Source organism: Oryx dammah, unplaced genomic scaffold (assembly GCF_014754425.2).
Source record: "Oryx dammah isolate SB20612 unplaced genomic scaffold, SCBI_Odam_1.1 HiC_scaffold_25, whole genome shotgun sequence".
NCBI lineage: Eukaryota > Metazoa > Chordata > Mammalia > Artiodactyla > Bovidae > Oryx > Oryx dammah.
Window position 1 is genome coordinate 96,726,280 of NW_024070209.1, and position 18,831 is coordinate 96,745,110.

General features: G+C 51.6%; 2 protein-coding genes across 4 annotated transcripts in view; one reads left to right on the top strand and one right to left on the bottom strand.

Annotated features, from left to right (window-relative positions):
* The window catches only part of ANGPTL2 (angiopoietin like 2), a 36,240-nt gene extending 34,213 nt beyond the window's left edge, over window positions 1-2,027 (bottom strand). The window contains exon 1 of the mRNA XM_040225154.1: window positions 1,349-2,027. The gene's annotated coding sequence lies outside the window, so the exon portion shown is untranslated. The remainder of the gene's footprint in view (window positions 1-1,348) is intronic.
* The window catches only part of RALGPS1 (Ral GEF with PH domain and SH3 binding motif 1), a 295,391-nt gene that overhangs the window by 190,394 nt on the left and 86,166 nt on the right, over window positions 1-18,831 (top strand). The window lies entirely within an intron of this gene.

Below are 18,831 nucleotides of genomic sequence, written 5' to 3' on the forward strand. Positions count from 1 at the left end.
GTGCCAACACGAAGCGTGTGGCTTTGGACACAACACTTAACCTCTGTGCCTCAGTCTTCTCACCTGTGAAATGGTGATGACTAACAAGTACCTGCGTTACAGGGTAGTTGTGGAGGACTCTACCAGTTGGTGAGCGCCCTGTAAGTGCCCTGAGAGAAGGGCACTACTGTTATCCCATTTTACAGATAAGTAAACTGAGGCTTAGAGAGGCTAAATGATTGGCAAGCGTCACTTGGCTCTAGGTAGAAGAGCTAGGGTCTCAGCCTAGCTTGTGAGCCCTACCTCCCTCTGTCTCAATTTGGGAAAATACATGTGGGGAGCATTTGGCCAGCTTCGGAAGTGGCATTCTCAACTTTCCGCAGAGCCCTGGTGAAAGGAGATCCTTCTCTAAGTAACCGAACTGGCCTCTGGGAGCTCTCCTAATCCACAGCAGAGGCAATTGCTGACCCGTGACACACATATCACAGAGGAGAAGGGAGGGATCAGCGAAGAATTTCTGTTTGGAAATGTTATCTAACGAGTGCTTTCAAGGGACTCGGAATGCGGAGCCTGCGCTGTCCCGCTGGCTGGTGCCGGGAAAGCCTCATCCTCCCGGGTCCTGGCCAGCCCACGGACAGCCCGCTGGAGACCCGGGGCCCTGCCCCATCCTGTCCCCTGCGAGGAGGGTCCAGGTGTCCTGGGACGCGCCCGGAGACCAGGGCAGTGCGGAGTCACAGCCAGAGGCTGTGCCTCCGGGCTCTGGATCCCTCAGCTCCTCTCCTCCGGGGCAGGGGCGGGAGCGGAGTTTGCTCAGCCCCGGGGGACCTTTCTGAACAAGGGCTCCTGGCACTCGCAGGACAGCTTTTGCTTTTGCTGTTGCCGCTGCAGAGTCGCCAGCCAGGGTGCACGGGAACCCGAAACAGAAAAACAGCTTCTCGAGTCCTCGGGCCAGCCCGGCCGGCCGCGACGCCTGGGCCCGCTGGCCCGTCAAGGGCACCGCTTCACACAAGCTCACAGCCGCGCACACACCCCGCACCCGGCGGCTGAACCCTGCCGGGAGCTGCCTGCCTTCACCCCAAAGGCTCTTTGTCTGAAGGAGAGTGAGGCTTACTGATAAAGCCCTCACAAGCCCAGCCATGACCTCACGGCCCCCCAACCCCACCCGCTGAACACCCCCCTCTGCCCAGGTGTCCACAGGTCCTGTGCCGACAGCTGCCGTGTTGGGCTCCCAAGTGAAAGCAGGAGGGCCCAGCTGCAAACACCCCCCTCCCCAGCTGGAGGGGGTCAGAGTTCTTGAACCCAGAGACCCAGGGCCAGCTGCTGCCTCTCACCCCGTGTCCCTCAGGGTGCCATAGAGCCCGCCCCTTACCTCGTCCCTCCTGCCTGGCTCCGGGGCCGCTCCTCACATGCTTCACTCGGCCGTCAGCGGGGCAGCCTGGCCATGGCCTCCAGGAGGGGTCCCCAAGTCACAGACCGGACCCAGTCGGCCGCCGAGTAGCCCTGCCTCACTGGCCTCTGCTTGCTCCGAAGCGGGGCTCCAGCCAGGGAGTGGGGCTGGCTGGGGGTCCTGCTGTGCAGCTCACAACCTGCCTTCTCTCTCGGGGGCAGGCTGCTGCCCCACTGCCATGCTCTGCAGGTCTGGGGCTCAGGCAGCACCGCTCAGGGCTCGGGGTCCATTCTCGGCTGTGGGCAGCAGCCTCACTTGAACTCCCAACTCCTTTGTGGAGCCTTTACATGCTGCCGGAGGAAACTGTGAGCACAGCCTGACCCTGGTTGGCTGCAGGCACTTCTCTCCACCCACCAGTGCAAGAGGATCCCCCAGGCCCCAGAAAGGCTCCGGGCCTCCCCTCAGCCCCAGACAGAGGCGGGCCGCCCGGTGATGTCACACTAGCTCCGGCCCCAGCTGGCCCGGCCCCTCCCGCCCCAGCCTGCTTTGGCGGCCTCTCCGGGCCCTCTCCTTCCTTGGCATGAGCAGCCTGGCCAGCTCTGCTCCCTGGCCCAGCCGCTCCCAAAAGCCCGGCAGCCCCGAGTGCGCTCTGCCGAGGCAGAGAGCGTCCCCTCTGACTCAGGTAATGGATTTAGGTCCGCCCCAGCTGTGCAGGGAGCCGGGAGCCGGGAGCCGGGAGCCGGGTCCTCCCCTGGTCGCTTCCCGTCCCCTCCTCTGCCCTGCAGAGCCCGGGGTGTGTGTGTGGGGGGCGCGTGTAGGCAGGGCAGTCCAGCAGAGATGGCCTCTCCCCATCAGCCTCCCTCCTTGGAGACTTCCCTCACCTCTGAACTCTGGGGGAGGAGCCCCAGGCTGTCTTTACAGAAGTCGGCAGGATCCACGCTGTGAAGTTAGAAGCAGTGGCTCAGGACAGGCTGGAGGTAGGGAGGCGCCAGAGAGACGCTCGTCTCTTCCCACCTGAGTGGCCTTGATTAAGTCACTTCGTCTCTCTGGACATCCCTCTCGTGCATCAGTAAGTGAGCTGAGATGAGTAATCTACCTCCAAGGGCAGCGGAGATGAGCTCGTCAGAGCAGGAGAGGAGAGAGCCCTGGACTCCGCGAAGAGAGCGATGCTACAGATTTGTGGGCGTGGGCAGGCCTGCTGGGGGCCACCAAGGCGAGTCCTGCGTAGGGGCGTCCGGGGGCTGGTTTGTCCTCTGCCTGGACAACAGCCATGTGCAACGTTGATGGTAACTCTTCTTTCCTTTTTAAAAAAATTGATTGATGGTGGTGGTGGTGGTGATGATATTTGGCTACCAGTTGGGAGAGAAACTTTAATGGGGTTCTCCACACCCCTAGGCACAGGGTGTCACATTCCTGGTCCAGGGAAAATGGGTCCTCCGAGGTCCTCGCCTCCATGGGATTGCCACTCTGGTCTTTGCAGGGAACAGACTTTCCTTCTTGCCTCGGTTTCTCCTGTCCTGCTCAGACCTTCTCCCTTTTCCATCTCTCAGTTCTATCCCTTTTTAGAAAATGAGTCTTTGCCAGAGGACCCCAGCATCTTACAGGCTACCTACCACGTTAGCCAGACAGCTGGGTGGCACAGAGACCCTCCGCACAGGGACTATGGGGGTGAAGGTGCCACTCACTCTGTGGGTATTCTGAAGGGCCTGGAGGGTCCTGGTGGAACCATGGCAGTGGGGCCAAGGCAGGCTGGGATGCGCCTGAGTTCTCCTGAGTGGCACCCTTGACATCCTATGTGCAGGCATGCTCCCCTCTCTCTCTCCCTCCTCCTTCTCGCTCTCTCTAACTCTCTTCTCCAGAAAGTTTTTTTTTTTTTCTTTTCAGAATCTGCTCTGGCTTCTCTGTTGGCTCAGGTGGTAAAGAATCTGCCTGCAATGCAGGAGACCCGAGTTCGAGCCCTGGGTCGGGAAGATCCCCTGGAGAAGGGAATGGCTGCCCACTCCAGTATTCTTGCCTGAAGAATTCCATGGACGGAGGAGCCTCGTGGGCTACAGTCCATGGTGTTGCAAAGAGTCGGACATTATTGAGCAACTAATTCTTTCACTGAGCCAACACCAGAAAGGCAAAATTCCTGTCCTCACAGAGCTCACAGGCAGGAGGGGAGGCAGACAGACAGACTGAAGCACACGAGAAGCACTGGGCACATGGAGTATCTGAGCAGGAGGCCTGAACAAACAGTCAGGGCACATAGCACAAAGTGGTGCCGAAACCTGAAGGGTGAGTCAGCAGGTGGTGAGTTTGGAAGGACAACAGCCTGTCAGTCAGAGAGAATAGTGCGTCAGGTTCAAAGACGGTCCGGGCAATATCTCCCTTCTGCAGTGAGACCCTGACACTCCTCCCATTGAGAGGCAGGGTCTCTGCTCCTTCCCCTCATATCCGGGTGTCTCTTACTTGCTTGAAGAAGCAGTGGAAGTGGCACCGCCTGACTGCCAAGGCTGGGTGAAAAAAGGCAGCCTGCCTCGTTTGCTGGCACAGTCTGTGTTGGAGCCGTGGGCCAAGCTGGACCCAGAGAAGTCCAACGACCCAGAAGCTGCCACGCGAAGACCGCGTGTGTTGTAGGTCCCAGCTGGTAGCCGGCACCAACCCCCAGACACGGGAGAAAGAGTCTCCTCGCCATTGAGTCATTCCCCAGCTAGAGAGTCTTCCTGCCGAGACCCCAGGCCACTGGAAGCAGAGAGAAACCATCCTGGTGTTTCGCGTCTGACTTCCTGACCCACAGAACCCATGGGGGAAGGAAATGGTTATTTCAGGCTGCAGAATTTTGGTGGTGATTTGTTACACTGCAGTAGCAACAGGAGCAGAGCCTGAGGCAAGAACAACTGTGAGGGACTGAGAGGGGTGCTGTTTGGAGGAGAGAAGGGGAACAGGGCGGAGGACAAGGCCTTGTCAGAGGGAGACTTCTTCCCAGGGACAGTCAGGAGCCACTGAAAGGTTCTGAGCAGGGCAGAGTTCCGGCCTGCTGTTATTTTTAAGGCCACGCTGGCGTTGAGCACAGACTGGACCAACAGGCCCTGCAGTTGAGGCCCCAGAGCCGCTGGGCGATGGTGGAGACACTCTGGAGAGAGAGGTGACTGGGAGGCCACGGGACCCCTGCTGCTGCTGCTGTTGCTGCTGCTAAGTCGCTTCAGTCGTGTCTGACTCTGTGCGACCCCATAGTCGGCAGCCCACCAGGCTCCCCCGTCCCTGGGATTCTCCAGGCAACAACACTGGAGTGGGTTGCCATTTCCTTCTCCAGTGCATGAAAGTGAAAAGTGAAAGTGAAGTCGCTCAGTTGTGTCCGACTCATCATAATCCCATGGACTGCAGCCTACCAGGCTCCTCCGTCCATGGGATTTTCCAGGCAAGAGTACTGGAGTGGGGTGCCATTGCCTTCTCCACCACGGGACCCCTGGGGCAGGGGGATTCCTAGGTTTTCCCGCCCCCGGGAATAGGTGTAGCCTAAGTCCCTTGGTTGCTAAACAGATTTGCTTTCCCAGTTCCAAGTTGCTAGGGTCCCATGCAGTGGGGGAGGAGCACCAGGACGGCTGTGCCCTGTCTTTCTTTGCTCAACTCCTGGCCTGTTGGTGGCAAACACCCCGGTAGTCAGGCACGGTGCTGGGGAGTGCGAGCTGGGGAGTCAGATCCTGGTTCCCCAACCAGTAGCTCTGAGACTCACTTACCTTAAGTGGAAAATGAAGGTGGTGTAAGAATTGACCTCAAAGGGCTGTTGCAAAAATGAGCTATGATGTGACATGTTAAGTGTAAGGCACACTAGCTAGGACTCTGCTGCAAATGTTGGCTCTGCTCATTTTAGCTGTCTGGGAGCCCCCCTGAGCACTGGGTGGCGTGGGCCGTGTGGCACTCTCCTCTCATCCAGCCCAGCACAGAGGTGTGAATAGTGAATGGTTGATGGGGAGGGTAAACTGTGCTCAAATCCCAGCTCTGTCACTATAACCTGGGCAACCTGATTCTCTCTCAGACTTTGTTTCCTCACATTCAAAATGGCAACGATGATACTGACTCCTAGGGCTTCAGTGTGAGGATTAAGGTAACGTGTCTGAAGCACTTATCACGACGCCCGGCCCTCAGCCTCCAGCATCGCTCAGGGAATTGCTGCTGCTGCTGCTTTTCCCTCCCTTCTCTTACCCAGAACATCCTCACCAAGCTGCTACCTCGATGGCTCCCCCATCTCAGAATCCTCCTGACCCCTCAGTGAGCGCCATCCCTGCGTTTCCACCTGTGTGCTGGACCAGTGACTGATGCGTTTAAGGAGCAGGGAATCTTTCTTTTCCTTTTTTATACTTTTTATCAGAATGAAAGAAAAGTGTGACATTTACATGGTGGCAGAACACCAGCAATCTTAATTGTGTCCCACAACTTTGATAAATGATTTCATGTTTTTTCTATCTTGTCACATTCCTGACAGTTACAGTTTTTTTTCTTTTTTCCTGTTGGGAATGTTGGGATGGTCTACTGAGATAACTGTGGAGGGGGGCTGGGAGGGGGGGTGGGAGTGCATGAATGATGTGGGTGCTTATATAAACAGGGGTGCTTGGGAGGGGGCTTTGCTGTATCTTGCAGCCTCAGAGTCTTACCTTTCAGCAGGGTTTCAGGCTTCATGTATCCCAAATTGATTTTATCCTTTCAGCAAGCACTTTTGAAATCCCTTTCCATTGTCTTCTGGCTTACATTGTTTCTAAGGAGCAGTCAGCTGTCTTCCTGTGTAGTCGTTCCTGTGTACATGGAGAGTGAAGTCACTCAGTCGTGTCCAACTCTTTGCGACCCCATGGACTGTAGCCTATCAGGCTCCTCCATCCATGGGATTTTCCAGGCAAGAGTGCTGGAGTGGATTGCCATTTTCACTATACATGGAAAGGGGGGTCTTTTCTCCTCTAACTTCTTTTAAGATTCCTCTTTATCTTTAATTTTCAGCAATATGATGATGATGTGATTTTTTTGGTATTTTTTCTACATGAGATTCACTGAGCTTTTTAGATCTGTGGGTTGGTATTTTTCATTGAATCTGGGAATGTGTTATGGGGGTAGGGAGGTTGGGGGCCATTATTCTTTTAAATATTTCTTCTGTACAATTCTCTCTCCCCTCCCCTTCTAGAACTCCACTTACACAGTTGAGTTGTTCCACAGGTCACTGAAGCTCCATTTATTTATCTTTTTTTTTTTTTAAAAAAAATCTGTGCTTCAGTTTTGATCATTTCTATTACCTGGCTTCAGGTTTGCTGATCCATTATTCTATAGTGTTTAATCTGCTGTTAATGTTGTCCAAATTATGTTTTCCATCAGGTGCTGTATTCTTTTGGTTTTAGAATTGCCGCTTGGTTTATCTTTATGGGTCCCATTTCTCTTCTGAGATTTTCTATCCACTGGTTCATTCTGTCCTTCATTTCCTGAAAATCCTGTACATATTTATGATATGTACACATTTTAAGGGGCTTCCTTCTCAGGTGGTGATAGTGGTAAAGAAGCTGCCTTCTAGGAGAAGTAAGAGAGGCAGGAGACCTAGGAGATGCGAGTTCGATCCCTGGGTTGGGAAGATCCCCTGAAGGAGGGCATGGCAACCCATTGCAGTATCCTTGCCTGGAGAATCCCATGGACAGGGGAGCCTGGTGGGCTACAGTCCGTAGGGCTGCAAACAGTCAGACATGTCTGAAGCAACTTAGCATACATGTGTGTCTATGGGATTATCCAGGCAGGAATACTGGAATGAGTTGCTGTGCCCTCCTCCAGGGAATCTTCCCAACTCAGGGACTGAACCTGCATCTCTTAGGTCTCCTGCATTGGCAGGTGAGTTTTTTTTACTACTAGCACCACCTGGGAATCCCAGCACACACACACTCATGTGTGCACGCACACACACGCACATACAGACATGCTCACAGACACATTTTAAAATCCCAGTATACTAATTCCAACATCTGGGTCATCGGTGGGTCTAATTTTATTTCTTTTGATCATGGATCATATTTTCTTGCCTTTTCACATGCCTATAATTTTTAAATCATATGCTGGACATTTTGGATCCTGTGTTGAAAAGACTCAGCATCTTACTGTCTTTCTCTCCAGAATGGTGTGTTTTGTTCTGACAGGCAGTTAAATTACTGGCGTATTACCTTGCTTTTGGGCAGGCTAAGTTTTTAGGTTTTGTTCAGGTAAGTTTATTTTGATTTTGCCCGTAATCCTAGAGTATAACCCTTAATCCTGGGTTTAATAATAAGGCATGGCCTTTCTAGGATTAAATTGGGAGCCGTAACTGTTGGCTAAGCCCTTTTAACTTTGCAGTGCTTGAATTCCAGACTCCATCTTTCAGGCAGCTGCTGAACTTTCTGCCTCTCAGTCACTGCTTTGTTTTGGGCTCTGTGAACTCTCTCTCATTCCATGTGTACAATTTAGGAGTCAAATAAGGATTCAAGGGAACCTGTATGGTAATTTTGGAGCTCCTCATTCTGTGGCTGTCTCCTTTCTAGCGTTTTCCCCTTCAGTTTCCATCCTCAGGGTCCAATGTCTTCCTCTTCTTCCCAGCTGGTAACACTGCTGCATTCTGTTTCATCATTCAGTGTATCACCATGAACAGGGAAATACCCTACTGTGCTTCATGTCTTTCAAGGACCGTATCCCCTCCAGCTTCTATTGGTTGCTTCTTTGGATTGCTCTCAAGTGCTTTCAAGAGCAGTTGTCTTTTGTATATTGTCCAGCTTTCATCATTGTTACCGATGAGAGGGTTAATTCAATACAGTCTACTCCTGCTTTTCAGGAACTGGACCTCTCCACTTCCCGGTGGAATTTGCCTTCTCACCCAAACCTTCTGTACGCCTGCTTTTGTTGGCATCCTACCATACACTAACCAGCTGGTGGGTGTCCTTAATTCAGTTGTCTGCCCTCCCTGTTCTTGGTCAGAGTCTTTTGGGAAATATCAGCCCCAGTAATTTGTAGATTGGTTCAACTCAGTGTACCCACCAGGACACTAGAAAATAAAAGAAATGTGTGTCCTCGAATGCCTTGTTAGAGCACCTGTGAATTCCAAAGATGATGTGCTTTTCATCGTAGGGGACTGGAAAGCAAAAGTAGGAAGCCAAGAGATACCTGGAGTAACAGGCAAATTTGGCCTTGGAGTACAAAATGAAGCAGGGCAAAGACTAACAGAGGTTTACCAAGAGAACGCACTGGTCACAGCAAACACCCTATTCCAACAGCACAAGAGACAGCTCTGTACATGGACATCACCAGATGGCCAATACTGAAATCAGATTGATTATATCCTTTGCAGCCAAAGATGGAGAAAGCCTATGCTGTCAGCAAAAACAAGACTGGGAACTGACTGCGGCTCAGATCATGAACTGCTTATTGCAAAATTCAGACTTAAATTGAAGAAAGGGTGGAAAACCACTAGACTACTCAGTTCAGTTTAGTTCAATCTCTCAGTCCTGTCTGACTCTTTGCGACCCCATGGACCCTGCAGCACACCAGGCTTCCCTGTCCATCACCAAATCCTGGAGCTTGTTCAAACCCATGTCCATTGAGTTGGTGATGCCATCCAACCATCTCATCCTTTGTCATCCCCTTTTCCTCCTGCCTTCAATCATTCCCAGTATCAGGATATTTTCAAATGAGTCAGTTCTTTGCGTCATGTGGCCACAGTATTGGGAGTTTCAGCTTCAGCGTCAGTCCTTCCAATGAATATTCAGGACCGATTTCCCTTAGGATTGACTGGTCCTAATTGTTGGCGTCCTACCATACACTAACCAGCTGGTGGGTGTCCTTAATTCAGTTAACTCTCAAGAGTCTTAACTCTTAACTCTCAAGAATCGTCTCTAACACCACAGTTCAAAAGCATCAATTCTTCAGCGCTCAGCTTTCTTTATAGTCCAACTCTCACATTCATACATGACTACTGGAAAAACCATAGCTTTGACTAGATAGAACTTTATCGGTACCTTTACCAACAAAGACCATTCAGGTATGACCTAAATCAAATCTCTTATGATTTTATACAGTGGAAGTGACAAATAGATTCAAGGGATTAGATCTGATAGACAGAGTGCCTGAAGAACTATGGACAGAGATTGGTAACATTGAACAGGAGGCTGTGATCAAGACCATCCCCAAGAAAAAGAAATGCAAAAAGGTTGTCTGAGGAGGCCTTACAAATAGCTGAGAAAAGAAGGGAAGCTAAAAGCAAAGGAGAAAAGGAAAGATACATCCATCTGAATGCAGAGTTCCAAAGAGTAACAAGGAGAGATAAGAAAGCCTTCATAAGTGACCAATGCAAAGAAATAGATGAAGACAATAGAATGAGAAAGACTAGAGATCTCTTCAAGAAAATTAGAGATACCAAGGGAACATTTCATGCAAAGATGGGCTCAATAAAGGACAGAAATGGTAGGGACCTAATAGAAGCAGAAAATATTAAAAAGAGGTGGCAAGAATACACAAAAGAACTATACAGAAAAGATCTTCATGACCCAGATAACCACAATAGTGTGATCACTCACCTAGAGCCGGACGGACATCCTGGAATGCGAAGTCAAGTGGGTCTTAGGAAGCATCACTGCAAACAAAGCTAGTGGAGGTGATGGAATTCCAGTTGAGCTATTTCAAGTCCTAAAAGAAGATGCTGTGAAAGTGCTGCACTCAATATGCCAGCAAATTTGGAAAACTCAGCAGCGGCTACAGGACCAGAAAAGGTCAGTTCTCATTCCAATCCCAAAGAAAGGCAATGCCAAAGAGTGTTCAAACCATTGCACAGTTGCTCTCATCTCACACGCTAGCAAAGTAATGCTCAAAATTCTCCAAGTGAGACTTAAACAGTACATGAACCAAGTAATTCCAGATGTTCAAGCTGGATTTAGAAAAGGCAGAAGGCACCAGAGATCAAATTGCCGACATCCATTGGATCATAGAAAAAGCAAGAGAGTTCCAGAAAAACATCTACTTTTGCTTCACTGACTATGCCAAAGCCTTTGACTGTGTGGATCACAACAAACTTGGAAGATTCTTAAAGAGATGAGGATACCAGACCACCTTACCAGCCTCCTGTGAAACCTGTATGCAGGTCAAGAAGCAAGTTTGAACTGGACATGGAAAAATAGACTGGTTCCAAATTGGGAAAGGAGTATGTCAAGGCTGAGTATTGTCACCCTGCTTATTTATCTTATATGCAGAGTACATCATGTGAACGGTCAGGCTGGATGAAGCACAAGTTGGAATCAAGATTGCCAGGAGAAATATAAATAACCTCAGGTATGCTAATGATACCACCCTTATGGCAGAAAGTGAAGAGGAGTTAAAGAGCCTCTTGATAAAAGTGAAAGAGGAGAGTGAAAAAGCTGGCTTAAAACTCAACTTTCAAAAAACTAAGGTCATGGCATCTGGTCCCATCACAAATAGATGGGGAGACAATGGAAACAGTGACAGACTTTATTTTCTTGGGCTCCAAAATCACTGCAGATGGTGACTGCAGCCATGAAATTAAAAGACGCTTGCTCCTTGGAGGAAAAGCTGTGACCAACCTAGACAGCATATTAAAAAACAGAGACATTACTTTGCCAACAAAGGTCTGTCTAGTCAAAGCTATGGTTTTTCCAGTGGTCATGTATGGATGTGAGAGTTGGACTATAAAGAAAGCTGAGTGCAGAAGAATTGATTCTTTTGAACTGTGGTGTTGGAGAAGACTCTTGAGAGTCCCTTGGACTGCAAGGAGATCTAACCAGTCCATCCTAAAGGAAATCAGTCCTGAATATTCATTGGAAGGACTGATGCTGAAGCTGAAGCTCCAACAGGTGGCTGAAGTTGGCCACCTGATGTGAAGAACTGACTCACTGTAAAAGGCCCTGATGCTGGGAAAGCATTGAAGTCAGGAGGAGAAGGGGATGACAGAGGATGAGATGGTTGGATGGCATCACCGACACGATGGACATGAGTTTGAGCAAGCTCTGGGAGATGGTGAAGGACAGGGAAGCCTGGCGTGCTGCAGTCCATGGCGTCACAAAGAGTCAGACGTGACAGAGCAACTGAACTGAACTGACTGTAGGTACCTGTGATGTGCTGGGTATCAAGCTTAGTATTTTAGAGGTATCTTTTTTCTTCTCCTGAAACCCTATGAGGGAAGTATTACTGTTTTGTTGTACTAACAAGAAGAGTGAGGCTTGGCAAAGTGAGATTCCTCACAGCAGACCACACTGCTAGGCAGAAATGGGACCAAGATGAAGACTTACGTCAGGAGCACTACAGCAGCAGGCACACTATGGTGTTGTCCTGGAAACAAATTGTGTTTCTTTGATTCTAGCCTTCTAATGCTTTTTTCTTGTTTTTGAGATCTCTGAAATCAGGGGGCATCTTAAAGTTAATAGCATGTCAGGGTTTAATTGGCAGCAGTGTTTCTTTTTTGCTAGAACACAACCCATTTAATGGTTGACGACTTCTCAGAGTCGAGGAGAGGTAGCAGTTTTTAGTGATCATGGCTGCAGTGAGGTTGACCCATGGGTGAGGGATTGAAAGGCAGGGCCCCTCGTCTCCCGGTCAGCTGGTCTTCAGAAGGCCTAAGGGAGTGTCTGAGCATCGGCAAGGCTGTGCAATTGCCAGAAGCCTCCATCCATCTGATTTAATGAAACAGCTACCTCTGAGCTGAGAGTGAGCCATCTGGTCCCCTCCTCTCCTGGTGGTGTTGGGGTCGGGTCCTATGACTTGCTGCCTCGTGCTTGGCAGGGTAGCTGTGTGTTTTCTGCTGAGAAGTTAGGGGGTTTCATTTACGGGAAGATTCTAAGGCAGTGTTCCTATACTGCCCAGTGTCACAGAGGCTGTCCCAGCACATGGAAAGCCCTTTGAGGTCACTGTTTCTGTTAAGTGCTTGCCAGGCCAGTCTATCCAAATGTCAGCACAGGGCACATGCTCAGTTACAAAAGCAGTTTGAAGAGCCTGTTTTCAGCTTGCGTAAGTCCCATCTCATTCCCGATTTGTCAGCCCGCCTGCCGGAGGACAGAGTCAGGGCAGCGCCTCTCCTCAGGCCTGGACGTCACCTGCCACATCCGCTACCTTGGCAACAGATACTTACTAAGCCCCATCTGAGCACCAACTGTGGGCTCCAGCTCAGTTTGCCCAGAGAAAATTTGCTGAGACTTTAGTTGATGAGTTTTCATTTTGTCTTTATAACGATATTTTAGGGAATGTTCGTCCATTTGGTTCATCGCTGCCCTCTCACTCTGTTGCTTGACATGGGGGCTCATCCCCAGGAGGGGAGACCGAGGAGCAGAGAGAGGAGAGATTTAATTTTAGCATTCATTGATTTTCTTTTGTAGCTTCATAACAGAACCTTCACAGAAAATTTCCAAAGCTGTTTAAAATCATCCCCATCTTACATAAAAAATTTAAAAACAGTTGCCTCTGGAGCATTGTGGTCTGTGTCAGCAGGACCTTTGTGCTATCAGGAAATGAGGGGCTAGAGGCAGCCTTCCAGTCCGTGGGGGAGGACCCCAACCCCCTTACAGACAGACATCTGCTGAAATTCTCGTCCCGAGGAGCCGCTGAGCTGATGCTGACCTGGCTGATTGGTCCTGGGACCCAACAGGGCAGCAGAGCAGATAAATGAGGGCTTCTGGCAAGAGACAGATGGAGTGAGCTTCCCAGGCATGAAGTCAGGTGGGGCCACTAAACAGAGATGCTGGTGCTGGCAGGGAGATGGGCTGGTGTCATCAGAGAGATCCGGGGGCCGGGCCTAGGCTGTCTAGGCTCTGGTCTGAGCATCTCACTCAAGGCCTGGTGCGTGGAAGCACATGATTGATGTCCATTGAATGACTGCAGGGGAACACTAGCCTTTTAAAGCTCATCCCGGGTTCCTGACTCAAGGTCTTAGGGGTGAGGGCAGCATGGACCCCCCCTATTTGGGAGTCTGTCTAGGAGGAAGGGGTGGGCTTCCCAGATGGCTCAGTGGTAAAGAATCCGCCTGCTGATATAGAAGCCTCAGGAGATAGGAGTTCAGTCCCTGGGTCGGGAAGAGGTCCTGGAAGAGGAAGTGGCAAGCCACTGCAATATTTGTGCCAGGTTAATCCCATGGACAGAGAAGCCTGGCAAGCTCCCGTCCACGGGGTTGCCAAGAATGGGATACGACTGAGAGACTGCGCACGCTAGGAGGAGAGTGGGAGGAGACCAAGGAGAGAAAGACAGCTGCCCTGACATGGCAAGGCTGTGTCTAAACCATTGATGGGCTGCCCCGGGTCCACCCCAAGCTGGCTCTGGGGGTCCTGAGTAACTCCCGCCTCCACTGATGTGGCTCCTGGGTGCCCCCCCAGCCACGCCCTCCCCACTTCACTGCTCTGCCTGCCAGGCAGGTACAGGAAGGAAGGCAGGGCCTGCGATGGGCCTTTCAGGGCCATCCTGCCAGGTGCAGGTGGGCGGCAGAGGGACATCCCCTCACTCGAGTTCCTGGTGCAAGTGGGTGATGGTGGTGTCCCCAGTCCTAGCTCCTTTCCTCTGCGTGGCACCGCCTGTCCCCAAGCACTTTGGCGTTTTTTTATCTCGAGACTCACGGCAGACCTGGGGCTGGAGAGGGCAGCAGATACTCCATTTCATAGATGAAGGAGCAGAGACTGGGAAAACATGATCGCTATTACCGTCATCATTTATTGTTCACTACGTATCGGGCATTGTGCCGGTCTGTTCACTGGCCTCGTCTCACTCGGTCCTCCCGGGGTCTGTGCGGGTGGTGCTCTAGGGGGGACCCAACTCCTCCCCCGACCCCCGGCCCTGGGCACTCTGTGAGCGCCTCCCCCACTAGAAATACTAAAAACCATCTTCTGTGACTGTGTTGGTGTAAGGAGAAATACATTACCATTATATATTGAAGCATTTTCTGACCTAAAACTTCACTGTTTAATTCTCATTTTGAAAGAAGCTAGAACATTTTGGGGGGCCCCTGATAGTGTCATGAACCCCCAGCCCTGTGCCTGCTGCACCCGATGGATAACTCGGCCCTGACTGAGGGGCCACACTCCCTGCTCCACAAATTCAGAATCCCAAATCACTAAAACAAACAAACAAACAAAACACCCAGCAAGCCTTTTATTTATTTTTTTTAAAAGAATTTTGGCACATGTTCATTTGGCAGTAAAAATCCATCTTGACTCGACGTGAGGTTCTGTGTAGTATTTGGGCAGCGTGTTTACAGCCCCCAGGGCCACCGCTCAGCGCTGACCACCACCCCCTCCCTCACTCCCGCCCCCGTGGTCATGTTCACTGTAGATCTGCCCTCCTGAACAGCAAGTTCCTTAGGAATAGGGCATCTCTGTGGATACAGATGTTAACTATTTCTCTGTAGATCCACGATTCCCTCTTTCTCAGTGAACCCTAAAATTATCAGAAGTGGAGTCCAAAGCGATGAGCCAGCACTGGTGGTGTGGGGGGGTGGGGCATGGTATCTGTGAATTATGGGAAAACATGTTTTCCCATCTGCTCTATCAAGTATGAGGAGGACAGTTGCTCTTGGGTCCTGGGAGAAACACGTGGGGGCAACATCATGGGAACTCGTAATGGAGACGACGACACTGCGTGAGCATTGGCCCAGTGCCAGGCACGGTGCTAAGGGTTACTGTGAATTACGTTGTTCGTATTCACAGCAGCTCTGGGCCAGGAAGAAACAAGGTAGAAGCAGGTTCAGTGGCCTGTCTGAGGGCATACCAGGTGAAGTGATGGAGCAGAGATGCAGACCCAGGCACGGGGATTTCTGGTGCCACCAGGAAGGGAAGGGCCAGAGTCTGGCCTGGACTCCAGAGAGCAGCCTGAGCTCCGGGCAGCGAGGGCTGTCAGCAGAGACAGGAGGGGCTCTTTTCACTACAGTGGTGGTGAGGCTGGGGCTCAGGCAGTGCTGAACTGTGAGACTCGAGGCCACAGGTCTCAGCACGAGCCACGGAGCAAAGCAAAGGGCCAGGCCGCCGCCCTCGTAGGGGACGTCCTCTCAGTTATTCCACATGGCTCTGTAGTGCCAGGTGCTGGGGACGCAGCGGTGAACAAGACAGACATAGCCCCTGGCCCTTTGGAGCGTGCGTCTCTTTGAGGAGGCAGACAGTGAAGAGATGAGATAATTTCCAGACTGATAAAAACAGTTACTGGAATAGGAAAGATGGGGGTGGGAAGGAGGCTGTTTTAAACAGGGTGCTCAGGGAAGGCTTCCAGGAGGGAGGGTCACGTGAACCAAGGCCCAAAGACCGGAAGGAGGCAGCCACACAAAGGAACAGCACATGCAGAAGCAATGGGATGGGAGGGAACTTGGCCTTCTGAGAAATGCAAGATCAGTGTGGCCCAGCAGAGGGGCTGAGGAGGAGAGGGGAGGGAGGCAGGTGGGCAGGTCCTGTGGGCCAGGGGAGGTCTCGGGGTTGGATTCAGGGTGCAGTGGAGGCCTCTGGGGGGTTGCACGCAGAAAAATGAGGGGCACTGTTCCATATTTTCTCATCGTCCCTCCTGGGGCTGGGTGGAGAGTGGTCCAAAGGGAATAAGAATGGAGCTGAGAGCATGGTTCCATTAGGAGACTGAGAAGCAAAGGGGCCTGGCACCAGGGCAGAGTCAAGGAGATAGTGACCAGTGGTTGGACTAGGCTGGGTTTTGGAGGAAGAGCTGACAGAAACCCACATGACTCTGATACGGTGAAGATCAAGCTGCACCGTTTAGCACCCAGAGATTTACTACCTAAGAACCATAGAAATAGAGTTCCGGGAATTGAGGTAGTGACCCACACTCATGACCGCCCTATCTAGTTGGGCAGTGCACACCCTGTGCAGCTGTCCCTGGCAGCCCTGACCACAGCCAGCTCTGACAGCTGAGTTGTGTTGGGCACCAGCCTCTAGGAGGGTGGAGAAACAGATACCAACAAGGAGCTGGAGTGAGGAGACCCCAACCTAGACACTGCAGAAATAATTGGGGGAGCTTGGGAACGAGGGTGGGGTGCGGTAGATGTGCTCATGGGGTCTAGAAAATGTCTGAATTGCTGTTGATGTGATCCTATGTCCCCTCAGACTGACGTGGACTGGAAAAGTCTATTTAGTTACCCCACTCCTTGAACTTGTTTGTTTTCATCCTTGAGGTAGCTCCTGAGATAGACGCTCATGAGGTTACTGTCTAGAGAGACGTGGGCAGCTCAGGGTCCACTTGGGCTTCCTGAAAATTGTTTTCAGCAAAGATTCATGGCTCTGCTGCCCCAAAACCGGAAGGGGAACTTCGTAGCAGGTCCTGTCAGGGAGAGGCAAGAACTTGTGGCTGTGGCCCTTCAAAATCAGGGTAGATTGTTTCTGCCTCTTCCTGGGCTTAAGGCTCCCAGACCTACCCTGAATTCTGTGGCAAATAGGTTTGGGGTGGGTATCCCAGGGGCCCCCATACAGGCCCTGCAGGGAGTAGGGGCAGCTGGCGCAGAAGGCTTGCTTCAGCCCCACTAAGTGTGCACACCACCTCACTGCCCTCCCTCCTACCCACCCTGGGCCAGTTCTGAGGCTGAAACCTTGGAAGGCAAGGGGCAGGCTTCACATGTGCTGGGTATTCTCCAGTTGCCGTCTGGATCTGCCCTTCAGCATCCTGCCCTGTGCCCCGAGGCTGACCTGTCTGGATGGCCTCCATGGGCTCCCTTGCCTTCTCGTTTCTGGTTGGGTTTGGCCAATGGCAGGTACCAGCAGTTGACGAGAGGGTGGGAAGAAGGTGAGGATGGTGTGTATGGCCAGCTCCCTCCCTCTGGACCGTGACTGTCATGATGGTGTGAGGGCAGTCAGCCACGCCTGGTTTGAATTCTACATCCACCTCTTAGTAACCATGTGCCTTCTGGAAGTTACCTGTCCCCCCTGCATTTCAGTGTCCTTATTTAAAAACTGTGGATGGTAACACCACCTTCCCAAGATGGCTGGCGGGAGTACGTGGATCCATGGGAGTGCAGATACCCTATGCAACGCCTGCCACACTGTGGGCACTCAGTAAATGCTGGCTCTCCTCCTTCAGTAACTGGGAGCCCTGTTACCCTGGGTTTCTAACACACTGGGACTTCGGGAGGGCACTGGTCATTTGGTGTCTCTCCAGATGGCCTCTTTTCGTCTTCCCTCTTTGCTTTGCACGTCCCTCGGTCCCGAGCTCCTCCCGCAGGGCGTCGCAACCAGCAGTCCTTTGTCATAGAAGTGCCTCCCTGCCCCTGCCTTGATCTGCAGCCTGCATGTGAAGTCTGCTTAACCAAAGAAGATAATCCTTTTCACCTGGTGGGAAGCAGGCTCGTGGGCAGTGCACATGTGCACACGCAGACGTGACTTGTAACATTTACTGAGGGCTTGTCGATCCCCGTGAGATTGGTTCCTTTATTAGTACTCCATTTTCAGTTGAGAAATAAGTCAAGAAACTGAGGCTTAAGGGGTTTCTTGACTTGTCCAGGGTCAGAGTGGTTACATGGCGGACTGGTCTTGAACTTGGGCGGTCTGGTGGCAGGAGCCTGGCCTTTCAGACTCGGGTGACCTGCCTCTGTCACAGGGAAGCCTCTGCTCTCCAGGCTCCAAGGACCTAGCCATTTTAGATCATCAGGGTGACCGAAAGCTACCAAGTTATCTGTTGAAACATCCAATGCTTTGAAATTTTTATCCATTCTCAGTTAAGCTTTTCACACAGACTTCCCTCAACAGACATACACACACACACCGCCCACGAGCCTCTGAAAACCTTGGCTAATCACACTCTGCTTGGTGACTCAGCCATCTTGAATAGCCTGACTTTACCGCCTGTAAGCTCCAGGCAGCTGTGTTTGTTGTTACTTTTCTAGCTCTCCTTTCCATGGCAGCAGTCACCTTCCCTTCCCACCTCCCAGCCTTCTCCAAATCTGTTGCTTCTCGCCAGCCGAGGCCCCAGAAATCCAACAGGATTATGCCTAAATAAGAGTAGCAGGGCACTGCCCTGGTCTAAAGAGCTCTCTTGCGAGTGAAGTACATGAAAGTCAGTGCCTGTACTTGATCACAGCAATTGTGGGGGCTCAAAGGCCTTCAGGGCTTATGGGGTCTGTGCGCTCACAAAACATCGGCATCTGCCATGCACTCACAGTGTGCCTGGCGTGGTGGGAAGCCTTTCACATGGAGCATTTCACTGAATCCTCAAAAAGAGAACCTCCCAGGAGAGCTTCTCTTTACTGTCTTCCGTTTTCAGTGATAAACATAGGTCAAGCACAGAGGGTTTAGGGAGTCGACCCACTGCCACACTGGATCCGGGCCTGTCTGCCTCCCAAGTCCACAACTGTAACAGGCTTTATGCTCTCAGCCACCCAGCAGCACGAGGACGGGCAAGTTAGGGAAGCTCCAACCCTCGTTGCTTCCCTTGTAGGATAGTGCTGTTTGTGCCCAGAGTTCCTGGGATGGTTGACATGTCACATCCTCGACACACACTTGGCAGTCAGTGAGTGCTGGGTCTGTAGT